This window comes from Melanotaenia boesemani, chromosome 11, assembly GCF_017639745.1.
Source record: "Melanotaenia boesemani isolate fMelBoe1 chromosome 11, fMelBoe1.pri, whole genome shotgun sequence".
In the NCBI taxonomy this organism is placed as follows: domain Eukaryota; kingdom Metazoa; phylum Chordata; class Actinopteri; order Atheriniformes; family Melanotaeniidae; genus Melanotaenia; species Melanotaenia boesemani.
In genome coordinates, this window is record NC_055692.1 from 32433127 (window position 1) to 32446845 (window position 13719).

Genomic DNA, 13719 nt, shown 5'->3' on the forward strand with positions numbered 1-13719 from the left:
TCGTCTGGTGATACAACTTCGGGTGTGGCTGGTCAGCCCGATCCGGGAGTGGCAGTCCTTTCCGCTTTCGGTACAGAAGAAGACTGTAGATCAGGGCTACTCAATTCGGTCCTACGAGGGCCGCAATCCAGCAGGTTTTCCATGTATCCCTGCACCAACACACCTGAGTCAAATTAGGTGGCTCTAACAGCCAATCAGGTTCTACACAATAACTCATGAATTTGACTCAGGTGTGTTGGTACAGGAATACATGGAAAACCTGCTGGATTGCGGCCCTCACAGGACCGAATTGAGTAGCCCTGCTGTAGATGGTCTGCTAGTCTGGTTTGCAGCCTCCCGTCTCTGCCTCTTGGTCTCGGACTGTTCTGCAAGCGCAGCGTCGAACTTGGCGAGACCTGCTCTGACTGTTGCCCTCCTGTCTGAGGCGGTAGCTTCCCAGGTGTTGAGGTTTGCTCCCAGGACTTTCAGTTCTTGCCTGTAGACGTCTTTGTAGCGCAGATGGGGTCTGCCTTTTAAGTGGTGCCCTTGGGCCAGTTCTCCATACAGGAGGTCATAAAAATTAAACAATTTATACATATTTTGTTAATTTATGTAATTATTTTTCAACTTTCTAAACAAATGTAATTTTTTTAATAATAATATCTTTTAAATGCTTTAAAACTTTAAAATAAGTTCTATCCCTGTGTTGATTGTCCCCCCTGTTACTCTGAAAAATTTAAATACACCCATTGACCATCTTCTAGTCACATGATCTTCAGGAAGTAACTAAAGATTTTTGTAGGGAAATGTTCAATAAGAAGCTCAGTATCTCTCTTCACTCTACCTTTTTTATGCCTTTAAGAATGGCTCTCTGATGTGGTAAAGCAGAACTTGTCCACTCTGTTACACTATTTTTTTTGTTGAATTTGAACATTTTGTTGCAGAATTTAAAATGTGGTTAATAAGTAGGTTGTAAATTTTCCTCTGTGATCATTAGGTGCTAGCATGTTTCTCATCCCTTGAGGAATAATGGCTAACTTTCTAGCCAAAAATGTCCCTCCTGTTATTGTCCACTCTTTTACTATTTTGTACAGTAACAGGGTTACTGGTGGGATGTCTATGGAAAGGCCCATGTAAAAAAGCCTTTAAAGAAATAAACTGGAACTTCTTTGAGGTCAGCAATGGGAAAGGATTTCCAGATGGTGTTGGGTTATTCTCAAAAGGTCAACTGACAACACTGTGTGTCATTGAGGGGATATCCCCAATGCAGAAAAACACAGGGACTTTTTTTTCTTTTTTTTTTTTTTTCAAAGAAGAAGAAGTTGAGAGGAAAGTCCAAGAAATGAGAAAAGTGCCCACACCTGTTCCATGAAAAAAAAACAAAAAAAAAACAAACAAACAATGGAAATCCACCAAGTTATCAGTCTCTCTCCAGGAACAATTAAATATGGAGACATAACTTGTCTTTGCCAGGCAGAGAAAGGTGTCCTTGACTGTGGGTGCTTTGACCTGAAGGAAGCAAGTCTGGGAGAAGAGGAAAACCTGTGTTGTAGTGACGAACCATCAAAGTCTGACAGTGCATTGTTAACTACGATGATGAAACTTATCTAGGAATCATCTTGGATGTTGAAGATGACAGAGTGAAATGTATGCATAAAAATGGAGTCAAGAAATTCTACTGGCCATGTCCAAGAGATGACGTTGTCTGGTACAGGGATGTCTGCCTGTCCCTGATGTTTATGTTGGTTGGGCATTGTTTTATACTAAAATGAGATGAAAAATTAGTGATTTGCCCTTTCTTTTTTAAATTAAATGTATGGTTATACAATGTACTATGTCCACCTTGTTACATGTTGTCCACCCTGTCACTCTTGTATTTTTTTTACATTAATTAAATAGAATTTCATAATATTTGGATTGACTTTGGGGTTATTAACATGGTGAATGAATTGAGAAACTTAAATCTGTTAAAAACAGGGCACATGTCCAAGTTTTTATATTTTTTAAATACTTTCACTGGCCAAATAAGAGACATTTTAGGTCTTCAAAAATGCAAAAATCACTATTGCCATGCATTAATAACATGTATCCATCAAGATGAAAATGTCCCATAACAGGGTGGACATTTGGACCATGTTACATGCCAAACATTTGGTCGAAATTATGAGAAATTAATATCCTGAGCTTGACAAATATAAATTTCTTGTAGTTTATTAAGCCCACATTCAGATTATATGAAAAATCCTTGCAAAATTTAAAGTTTTAAAAATTAAAGTCACAATGCTTAAATGGCACTGAATTAAAAGAATGACCCATAGGTTCACAAACAAAGGACATCCTCTACATTACTTCTGACATCACACCTGAAGCTATCATACAGGTAACATCTGGGGCTGTGGCTATAATTGAATTTATAGTATGTACTCTGAAGTCATTGTGGTATCTGGAACCATGTGATAATTATGGAAACAGACCCATGTGGCTAAATTTGCTTAGTACATCCAAATATCTATCTACATGATACTAATAATTAGACACTATACCACATTAGGTTTGAACAAAACAGTCACAAAAAATGTTGGGTAAATTAAGATGCTATTGTTTTTCTCAGTCTGCATTATTATGGATGGAAAGTTATTTGTGTGACAGAAGGCAAATGGTGTATTTCAATGGAAGTTATTCAGATGTTAAATATGTGAAACACAGAGTGCCTCAAGGAATTTGTTTTGGGCCATTCCTGTACAAAATTTTCACTAATAATCTTCCTTTAGTTTTAAAAATGTGGCGTATTTCAATGTATGCTCATGACTCTACAATATATTCTGCTGAAACAACGATCAGTGACTTGAATAAAAATCTTGAGAGGAACTGAAGTTGGTTGTAGATTATATCGCTAGTAATAAACTTATTTTGAATGTTGTCTAAAACAACCAGTACAGTAATTGGAACAAACTATTCTTTATTTTCAAAACCAAAGCTTGATCTTAGTATAAATAACATGTTAATAAAGCAGGTAGAAGAAGTTCAACTCTTAGGACTTATCACTGAAAATACACTAACATAGGACAAATACATACAGAGAATAGTAATTAAATGGGAAACACTTTATTAGTAATTGTGCAAAATATCTGGCACAACAATCAGTCAAACAAGTAATTCAAGCTTTGGTTTTGTCTCATCTGGATTATTGCTCAATAGTTTGGTCCAATACTTACCTTGGTAATATAAGGAAATTGCAATTGGTCCAGAATAAATCAGCATGGATAGCTCTTCCATGTGGGTTGAGAGTGAATGTTACTAAAATGCATGAAGGTCTTTCTTGGGTTAAAGTGAAAATAAATTGCTGTATTCACTGATGGTTTTCATTAGAACTGTTAGAACAAGAAGAAGTATTTTTGGCGTGTAATGAACCTATGGACTTTTATTTATTTTTATTTTTCTGTAATATTATAAATTAACAATTATTATATTTGTATATTATTATGGATTCAGTCGGAGCCCAGGAAGAATAGCTGCTGCTATGAAAAAGCTAATGGTGATCTAAATAAACAAACAAAAACAGAAAGCCCAAGAGTGCATACATTTATTGTTGCTTCAGTGTTAACTCAACATTTTTGGTTGGTCCTGGCCAATCAATGAGGCAGATTATGTTCTTCTTGGTCAGTTATCTTTTAAGGGAATAGCTCCCCTAACGAGCAGATCTGTGTGACATTTTTGGGTCTGCTTGACTTCAATGCATTGTGACAACAAAGAAAATGAAGGTGCAAATTTTTTCATATTTCCTTGCCAAATCAAACCAAGTCCCCTAGACAAGTGGTTCCAACCTGTTTTCTTCAGGAACCCCCTTCATGCATATACTAAAAACCCATGGAACCCCTGCACCAACCTGTGCTGAAACCATACTCCTGACATTTCTGTTCTGGGGAAGGGAGTCCCTGAAGTTAAAATCAGGAATGATGTTTTTTTATGCTTTTAAAGTGAGAGTCTCACCATAAATAATGTGTTCTAGCTGAGTCCTTCAATAAAGCCTAAGTTAAATTAAATTAATTATATTAATATAAAGCCATACTTTCTTTTCTTAAAATAGGGACAGTGTGTGTACATTATTCACAATAGCTCTGAATCAAATCCTCAGGGGCCCCCTTTGCTCTTTGGGGGACTCCCCCAGGCTGGGAACCCACTGCCCTAGGACTATCCTGGGGTAAAAGATCAGGCTTCAAATGTTCCTTAATTGTTAAATTGTTAGGGCTGGCTTAGTGACCTCTTTAATCATGCTGGGAGAAAGCTGCACTGAGTACCACACATTACTTCTCTTTCTTTATTCTCCATGTACAACTTTATGACATTGTTATTTTCGTTAATTTGTGTTTACCTTTTTCTTTCTGAGCAGGTATCTGTGGCTAAAGGTGGATTTTATGCTTGTGCAGTGTCTGAGTTCTGTGTCACTCGCCGTAGGCTCTGCATAGCTCCGCGGAGGCCCGACATGCACCTCTTCCAAACGTGACATGCACCCCTGCTACGCAGACGGTTAAACAGATGTACTTATGAGCCTTATGAGTGCTCAATTTGGGATTATAAGTTTCTGGATTTCTGAATCTTCTGGCTGAATTTGTGTAGTAACCAACATTTTTAAAACAACACCCAATGGATTAAGTTGATGATCAAATTATTTATTTGTTTTCTTCCACAAGATAATAAAGACACTGAACCATACTGAACGCCATTGTTGTCCAGTGAACCATCAAAAGAACTCTCACCAGGTGAGTTTGCCAGCCGATACCACCCCTGCTGCCATCTTCAGATTAGGAGGAGAAACTGCAACATGGCACCAAAACGACATGTACATCAAGTGTGAGACCACACTCGCCAGCATCAGCTATGCTGTAACCAACTGCACACAGACACTACGCGAGTATAAATCTTTCTTTAGAGCTGTGGTGCTATTAACCCTTCTGTCCTATCCTGTCCACCCCTACCAGTCGAGGCAGATGACTGTCCTTCCTGGTTCTGCTTGAGGTTTTCTTCCAGTTTAAAATGAGTTTTTCTGTATCTCACATTGGAGGAGAATATTAAATGTAATCAGTTGGTTAATGCGCTGGCTTTATACGAACAGGATTTTATTTATTTTTTGAATAATTTATTTGTCAGGGACCATGATCAGTAAAACCATTAAACTCAGACTGAATAAAGATGCACTCCACCTGATTATAGCTTTCTAGCTAGTTTCCATCTGCAGTCCCCGTGGCGTGCAAGAAAAGAGATTTAATCCCTCAATGCCAGAATTTACATAAAAAACAAAAAAAGAATTAAAACTCCATCAGGGGGGACCACAAATCAAGAAAGGAAATTATTCTGTTCCTCGCTCTAACACACACTCACATCCACCGCTGAGATGTGAGAAATGAAACATCTTTACATTAATAATTTGGATCACCAATTTGAAACATTTACAGGTTCAAAACGGCCATAGAAAGGTAAGTTTGTTCTTTTGGTGTGAAGTATGCTTCCTAGTGGTTCTGGCTTACTGTCTGGTGGTGGTGGTAGACTGGATCCTTGTGTTTGACGAATGACTTGTGAGGCTAGCTTCACATTGAGAGCCATCATAGCTGATGAAAATCGGGCTGAGATCTCGGCCTGAACTGTGACCTTCCCTTTTAAAGTTAAACATATCTCTTGGTACTTCATTCTCATATCTTCCTATACAAAATCAAACTGCTTACAGGAAACATTTCTTCACATTTTTATACAGCAGCTTGCTTTAAAATCAACTAGCAGCCTTGCTAGCCTCCTGTTTAAAATAACCTGGATCATGTAGCATAGTTTAATCAGAGATAAGCACCTTGGACACTCAGGTACTCTTTTCTTTCAGGTACTCTTCTTTCCTGACTACATGAAGGATGATAAAAATATTTTTGATTGAGTTGTAAAGGTATTATAGTGTTAAAATCACATGACTTCCTGTTCCAGGGGGTGGACAACATCTGGCCGCTGACAACATCCTGGACATGTAGATGTGGTCAGCATGGAACTGTAGTGAAACATGGTCAGTTTGGCGCAGGTTGGATGTTGTATGTCAGAGATAATGGGTTTGGTGCCTAACGACGAATCAAAGTTTGGCCAGGTGCCACCACCGAATGCCAGCTTCTTTGAGAAAGTTTTTGATAACTTTTCATCACACATACTTCTGAAGTGTTTCAGACAATTTTGAGGTCAGTATGATAACAAAAATCTGTAGGAGGAGATAGTTAAAATGCAAAAAGACACTTTTTTTCAAGATGGCTGACTTCCAGCTTTATAAATGAGGCCCCAGACCATGATTAAATCTCTATAAGGTTGATGGTGACTGGATGAAAATTGAGGAACTTATATTGATTTATGATGTCATGGCGTCTTTTTCAAGTTCACCATGGCACCACAGTCTCGCCCTGCAGCACTGAGCAACAGTTTTCACTGGATATCATCACCAACTTGTTTTCTGCTCTCTGACGCAGTGTAGACCTGGCTCTGACCAAAACGTCAAATTAAAAAAAAAAAAAAAAAGACTTCATTTTGCTAGGGAGTGTGGCCAATTCATAATCCAATTATTGACATGTAGATAGGATTTAACTGTGGGCATATGTGGGCATTTTGGCTAAGATATCTTGTTTTATGTGGGAGTTAAATAATTTAGTTTTTCATGGTGAGACATCAAACTTAAAGGCCCCACCCCCGCTATGCCCATTCTCCTTTGAGAAAGTTTTCTCAAAACTTTTAATCACACATGCCTTTTGAACATCCTGAGCAATTTTAATGGCAGTACAATAAAAATCTCTAGGAGGTGATAGATAAAATGCAACGTGAGTAAAACGTCAAAATGGCAACTTTGACTCAAAATGGCCAACTTCCTGTTGGTTGTAGGCCATTGCTCCAAGAGGATTTTTTGTTCGCCTTTTGTTCTCCTAGCATGTAGAATATTTATACTAAATTTCAAAAAGACTGCTGACATGCAGTGGCAGGGCATCATAAATAGGTGGGGCTCACGTTCAATTTTAGCTTTACAGTCCCGAGCACCCCACCATATGAAAATGTTTGCATTTCTTTGTGTGGGTAGGCAAAATTCTATTTCCTTATATGGTCAATATGGTAGCAGCTGGTGTAGGTGGTTACAATCCGGGGGGGATGAGTAGAGCAGGGAATCCACTTCGCCTAAGCAGATGGTGAAACAGCACTGTGTGGAATATCCCTACTGATGTAGGTGTTTTAACTGTTAGTAATCACAGAAGTACTTCACTGGTTTGGGTTTGAAGTGTAGGATTTTAACCGGTTGCATCAAGGTCCCGGCTTTTGACCACCGTAGTCAGTTGCAGTGCCTGGGAGAAATCAGGTGGAGGAGGAAAGTTTTGCATATCCCAAACCAGGGGTAGGATTCCTTTCCTTTTTTGGTTTTTGGTGGTTTTCATTTATTAGCAGCTGACAGTATTTATTTTGCTTTACAGGTTAGCCTGCTACTGTTTTCTGAGTAATTTTTTTTATGTTTTATTTTAAAAGTTTATATCTGCCCCTATGGTTAGTTTCTCTGCTGTTATTTTATTAAGCTGATAAATGAACCCAGTGGTTTGGTTCCTGTGCTGGATGTAGGGGATTTACCAATTCTTCTGGTTCTTTTTGGTTTGTTGTGTGTCTCACTCAGTTTTGTGTGTGTGCGCATGTTGTAGGGGAGCACCTAGGTAATGTTTTGTTTTTATGCATGTGTCGTCTTTTTAGGAGGTCCAGATTAAGCTGTTTCCAATGGTGGAGCTACAGGAGTTCATTGATCTACCTATTCTCTTCCTCTTACAGATCATCCAGAGCCGGCACAGGTTGAATCCATTTTATTTTGATTTTGTTATAATTGTTTTTAATCTTTTGCTTCTGAAGGCCCTGTCTCCACTCTTCTATCATTACACCTTGTAAAGATCCTTCCTAAAGTCCTGGAGGTTTAAAGTAGAACTGGAGTTAACCAGGGTGCCTCCAGCCACATAAATACAACTAGACTCAAAATCAGAACAAAGTAGAACTTTATCCATCAACCAAATAAATGATTGAACATAACAAACTGACCTCCTGGACGATCACACAGGTGAATTTAAATTCTAGTTTAGCTAAACCAAGAGTAAAAACACAAAAGGGGGAAATAAAATGGCTACTACATTTTGCACCAGCCAAAACCTCAAAATAAATCAAGCAACACCCCTAAGACACTGCAGCATGTGGTAAAGTCCAATGAAGCTGGCAGCAGCTTATCAGAGTACTCAGGATGTGGCCACACCTTTGCTGCACCAGGTGACCAGGAAAGAGAGACTGAACCCCTGGTAACTTAAAGAAAAGCAATAAGTATTAATACCAACATAATTTGACCTTACAGATAAAAGGTGTTTTTAACAATGTAAGGGTTGGGAAATTAGTGATTTAGTAAAGAAATAATGTGAAGGGAATATGTGGTGTTCAGACTTGGCTACAAATAAAATTAGTCATTTAAAAACTGGTGAGATGTGGATATTATAATGTGTGGCTGGCCTTCACAGATCTGTTAATCTGTGTGGATTCATTTCTGACATATTTGGCTGCTATTAAAGGAAAATACATATGTCTGAATACACTGAATAATTTAATGCATCTTGCAGAAGAAACAGTAAATGGGAAAGCAGTCAAAAATAGGAGGTATTTATTACAAGAACAATGGATCTGAAGGCAGATCTAATCTGTAAAGAGTAAACAGTCCTGAAAGTCATGACTGAATGTCTGGTAGAACAACAATGGGACTGATAATTAGAGAACAAAGGAGGAGGAAAGTGATGTACTAGCCTGCACATGGGAGTTTCATCCAGATTGGCACAACTGCATTTAAAGTCATGTACTTATTGTCTGTAGCCAGTAACTCTTCCAACATGAATTCTCCAGCGTAGGCCACCAGCTCACTGTTCTGCATCCAAAACAGAAATGGAGGATGAAAATCTGGTGGTTAATTTCCATTTTGTGCGCTGATCACGAAGCTGCTTCTGCAGCCGAGGAACGAATCTTAAGAAAAAAAATGACTCATCAGAAATTAATCTACATTCAGTATCTTCCAGGTAACACAATGCTTTTTGTTCTATCACATACATTCGCACACTGTTCAACCCACCACAGGCCACATGAAGTCTAATGTATTGTGCAGACACTTCAGTATCTATTTCAGGGATTGAACTAATAGGTAGGTAGGTAGTTTGACCAATACAGTCTACTTTATTCATCCCCTTGAGTAAATTCATAAAGTTTTTGTGAGGGAAGATTCTGGTTTTAAAAGACGTTCCTGGGTCCAGGCGGTGAACCGGATCACCCTTCTGCTGTGTTGACTGGGTCTGGCGAAAGCTATTTTAAGTTCAAGTCATAGGTTTGTTCTTGTGTAATAGTCTCATGCATGTCAGCTGATCTGCTACCCAAATTGTGGTAAACTAACCATTGTCAATCAAATCAGTCATAAGACCAAAACGTTTGCCTACGTAAAACACATCCTGCTGAGCACAGCAACTTTCCACTCAGATCCTCGGCTTTTTACAACCACTTACCGAAAGTAAAAAATTACACTTAAAATCAGAGGCCAGTAATGAAAATCTACAGTCTGTATGCCACAAAGCACCTTCACATGTTTGCAGATTTACATACCTATGCGAGATATGAAAGAAACATACATGGTGTATTCATGGTCGGTGTGATAACCTGTTTATTTGTGCTGACTTTTTAGTTTTCATAAGAATATATCAAGGGTAAAAGATCTGATGTCACAACAGGACCTGGAAAAACTAGTCCATGCATTCACCTTTAGGTTTTAGTAATGTTTAGGTTTGATTAATGCAACAGTGTTTTTACAGGTTTACCTAAAGAAATCAGTTATCTACAGGTCATCTGGATCTGGTCTTTTATCAGTTCCCAGAGTCAGAACCAGACATGGAGAAGCTGCATTCAGATTCTATGCTCCACATGTCTGGAACAAACTCTCGAAAACTCTCAGATCAGCTGAAACACTCAGTTTATTTAGATCCAGGTTAAAGACACACCTGTTCTCTGCTGCATTTCAATAGTTTTTGTTTAAAAGTCCAAATCAGCAACTGTTTGTTTTAAGCTTGAATTTTTGTAACTTCATGTTTTTAATACAATTTTTATCTGAGGTTTTTCTTTTTACTTTTTCTTGTTTTTAGTTTTAAATTGTGCTTCTAATTTTCTGATGTCTCTGTAAAACACCCTGAATTGTGCTATAACAAATAAACTTGCCTTGCCTTGCCTGTCCCTTAAGCCAGTGGAAAGTTTTGACAGCAGCAGCACAATTGTGTCACAGTAATTACGCAATATTACAAAGAGTCCAATTTCATTTTTACACTATGCCAACGACTCCAGTCATGAGCGACCAGACAAAGCATCCACAAATCTACAGAGAAGCTGAAACAAGTTCTCTGCTTCATGCTGGCAAATGAACACAAGTCTGCTAACATGACAACTACAAAATGTACTGAGGAGATGGGGCCTTCCTGAGCCTGGATCTGACTGCTTTTTATTTTATAGCACCAATTGACAACAAAGTTATCTCACTTTACAGACACAGTCCAGTTTTTATGAATGTGATATTTAAAACCAATAAATAATGGCATTGGTAAGGAAACCTATGAATTGTATCAAATCTTCTTTTTAACTCAGTTCCCTATCCTGAGCTGGACAGTGGACAGTGGAGAAAAAAAATCCCTTTTAACAGGAGGGAAAGCCCCAGCATACCAGACTCAAGAAGAGCGGCCATCTGCCTCGGTTGGTTGGGATTAGAGAACACAGGACAGAGATGTGCATCCTAACTCTAAGGATACTTGCTGGGAAAGAAGATAAACAAAAGTTAATGACATCAAAGTCATATATTAATTAAGAGAGAAAAAAGAGTGAAGAGAAATGGAAGAAAATGCTTAGTGCATGGACATCCCTATAGCAGCCTAAGTCAATAGGTTGCTGCTAGATGCGTATGGCATATATTTGGGTAAGGGTCACACAAGCTAGCCCTAACTATAAGCTTTATAAGCTTTAAGAGGAAAGTTTGAAGTCTAAAGGTAGAGAGGGTGTCTGCTTCCTGAACCCAAAATAGGAGCTGGTTCCACAGAGAGGGACCTGACAACCAAAAGCTCTGCTTCCCATTCTACTATTATGAACTCTGGGAACAACAAGTAAACCTGTAAACCTGTGAGAGGGTTTTTCTGGATTTGGTTCGACCTGTAACAGAGGCGCCAGATGTTCAAAATGAAATCTTCTCTTTGAGTTACGGTTATTTTCGGGTTGTCACATATAAGCCTATTGACAACTTGTTTTCTGTCTCCCCAACCAAGTTTATTCAGTACTAAACAGCATGTCTTCATTGTTATGTGTTTTATGGTTTATTTAAAACAGGATATGATACTGTGGAAAGTAGACATTTTTTTGCTAAAATGAGTGTCGTAAAACCTAAAAAGAAACACTTTCCTGTTCTCTGTAACATTTATAAGGATTAGTAATGAATTTATCGAGGCAACATGGGTTACTTAGACATTACAGATCTGTAGTTAAAAGGTTGGTATTAAAACTATTGGTCTGGGTCCAAACTGACCCAAACCATGCTGTGAAGGTATAAAATATGAACAGCATAGTTATGAAGAGCTTTATATTTGAATAAACAATTTTAAAATTCTATTCTGAGTTTAACAGGGAGCCAATGAAGTGAAGCTAAAACTGGAGAAAGTGGAGATCTCTCCTGCTAATTCTCATCAGACTCTGAAGCCTGGAGGCTTTTTATTGACATATTTGAGTCAGTCCAGTAAAAGGGAACTGCTGTAGTCCAGTAAGTAATAAATGCATAGATGAGTTTTTCTGCATGACTCAAAATGTACCTAATTTTGACAAGATTATGAAAGTGAAAAAAGCAGTTCTGGAAACCTGTTTATCCGAGTCAAAGTAGAGATCTTTGCCAAAAATAACTGTAGTAATGCAAGAGTAATGCCATCAAGAGTAATTACATAGCTAGATTATGTTTTCTTGAGGCAGTCAGGTCCAATAACAACACCATTCTGTCTGAGGGTAGAAAGGGAAAATTTAGTCATCTAAAGCTTGTTACATACTCTGCAAGAAGCAAGAACTGTGTCTTTGTTCTCGGGGCTGCAACAACAAGAGCAAACTCTACAAGAAGTTTTGGCCGCAATGGGGCGGGGATTAGCTGCTGCGGGGGGGTGTCTGGGTTTTTATGTGAAATGAACAGCTGACTGGGTTATTTAATATTTTTACAAGAAACTTCATCCATCACAGAGCGAGGTTGTGCACGTGGCCAGGGGTGCTGCTAGAGATTTTGGGCCCCATGAAAAGAAACTGAAAAGAACCCCCTAAAATAAATTAGGTAGGCTCAAAAACAGACTCTAGCGGGACCTCACATGGTTTATTGTATTATATGAACTGAATGTAATACGGTCACAAGCAAACCACTGTGTAGATTTACAGCCAAACAATGGCTTGGAGCCGTCTTTAAACTTAAATAATCACATTTTTACAAGGTAGAACTTTGTGTAATAAGATAACAAGGAGTGGTAAAGGCTCACTATTACTGAGTCATTTACAATCACTGTCCTTACTCAGCCTTTTTCACCAAGAGCCCAACGTGGATTTTTCTCCCTGCAAGATCACTTATCAAGTCCTGAAGTCCAGCTTTCTATTCTATCCAGATGTTCTATTATATAGTATCTCCATTCATATAATGTCATGTGTAATAGCATCACAATCCTTATTTCTGGTGGCCTCCCACTATTTGTTTTACTTAAAGGTGCATTCAGTGATTACACCAACAATGTCAAGAGAAATTGTTTTGACTACCAGCACTACCAGTCTTTCTCTCCCTCATGTAGCAACACAAAGTCTAATTTATCTCTCTGACTCACATGTGAAGCATTAGATTAGTGGGAAAACATATATGACCTAACCTACATTACAGCCATTCAAATCAAATTAGTCTAAAATAATACAAACTATTTTTATTTACTATTAATAATTCAGAACTATTTTTTCTATTATATAATGTGTTTTCTCCACAATAATCAATTAATTCAACGCTCAGCTGCTCACCTCGTTCCTTAGGGGCTACCTGGACATGTTCAGGTGGGAGGGGGAGGGGGGGTTTGGCAGCATCTGCTTCGGCTGCTCTCGTGTCTGTTCAGAACATGCGTCATTTGTTTTCTAGCAGAGCAGCTTGCTAATCGTTTACCTGCATTGGTTATTTGATTAAAACAGTGAAATGAGTTTTCTTCAGAAATATGAGCTAATATGGGAGCAAAGTGAGCTAGCTTATATGGACAAAGTTTAGGAGAGACAACAAGCTGATGTTCCACAACTTTCCATCAGACGAACTAACTGACCCACCTCGCCTCTGGAAGAACTGGGTGACGTATTAAATCCCACGTGTTGTATGCATTTATTTATGCTTTTTCACCACCTTGATCAGCTGTTCATTAAAACTATCCACTCAACCTTGCACTAGGGGAAATGCGGAAGCCACAACTTTCCGCTTCATTCTTTTCTGCGTTAAAAACACTCATCTCAAATGTCCAACCAATCACACAATACTTCTTCAAGCCCCACAAGCAGAAAGTTTTTTCCAAGAACCAGGCACAAGCTATCCCCATTTACGCCCGGACAGCAAAATGACTAATTTTGTTCTCATAGCCTTGAGAACACAAAAACCTTCTCGCTTCT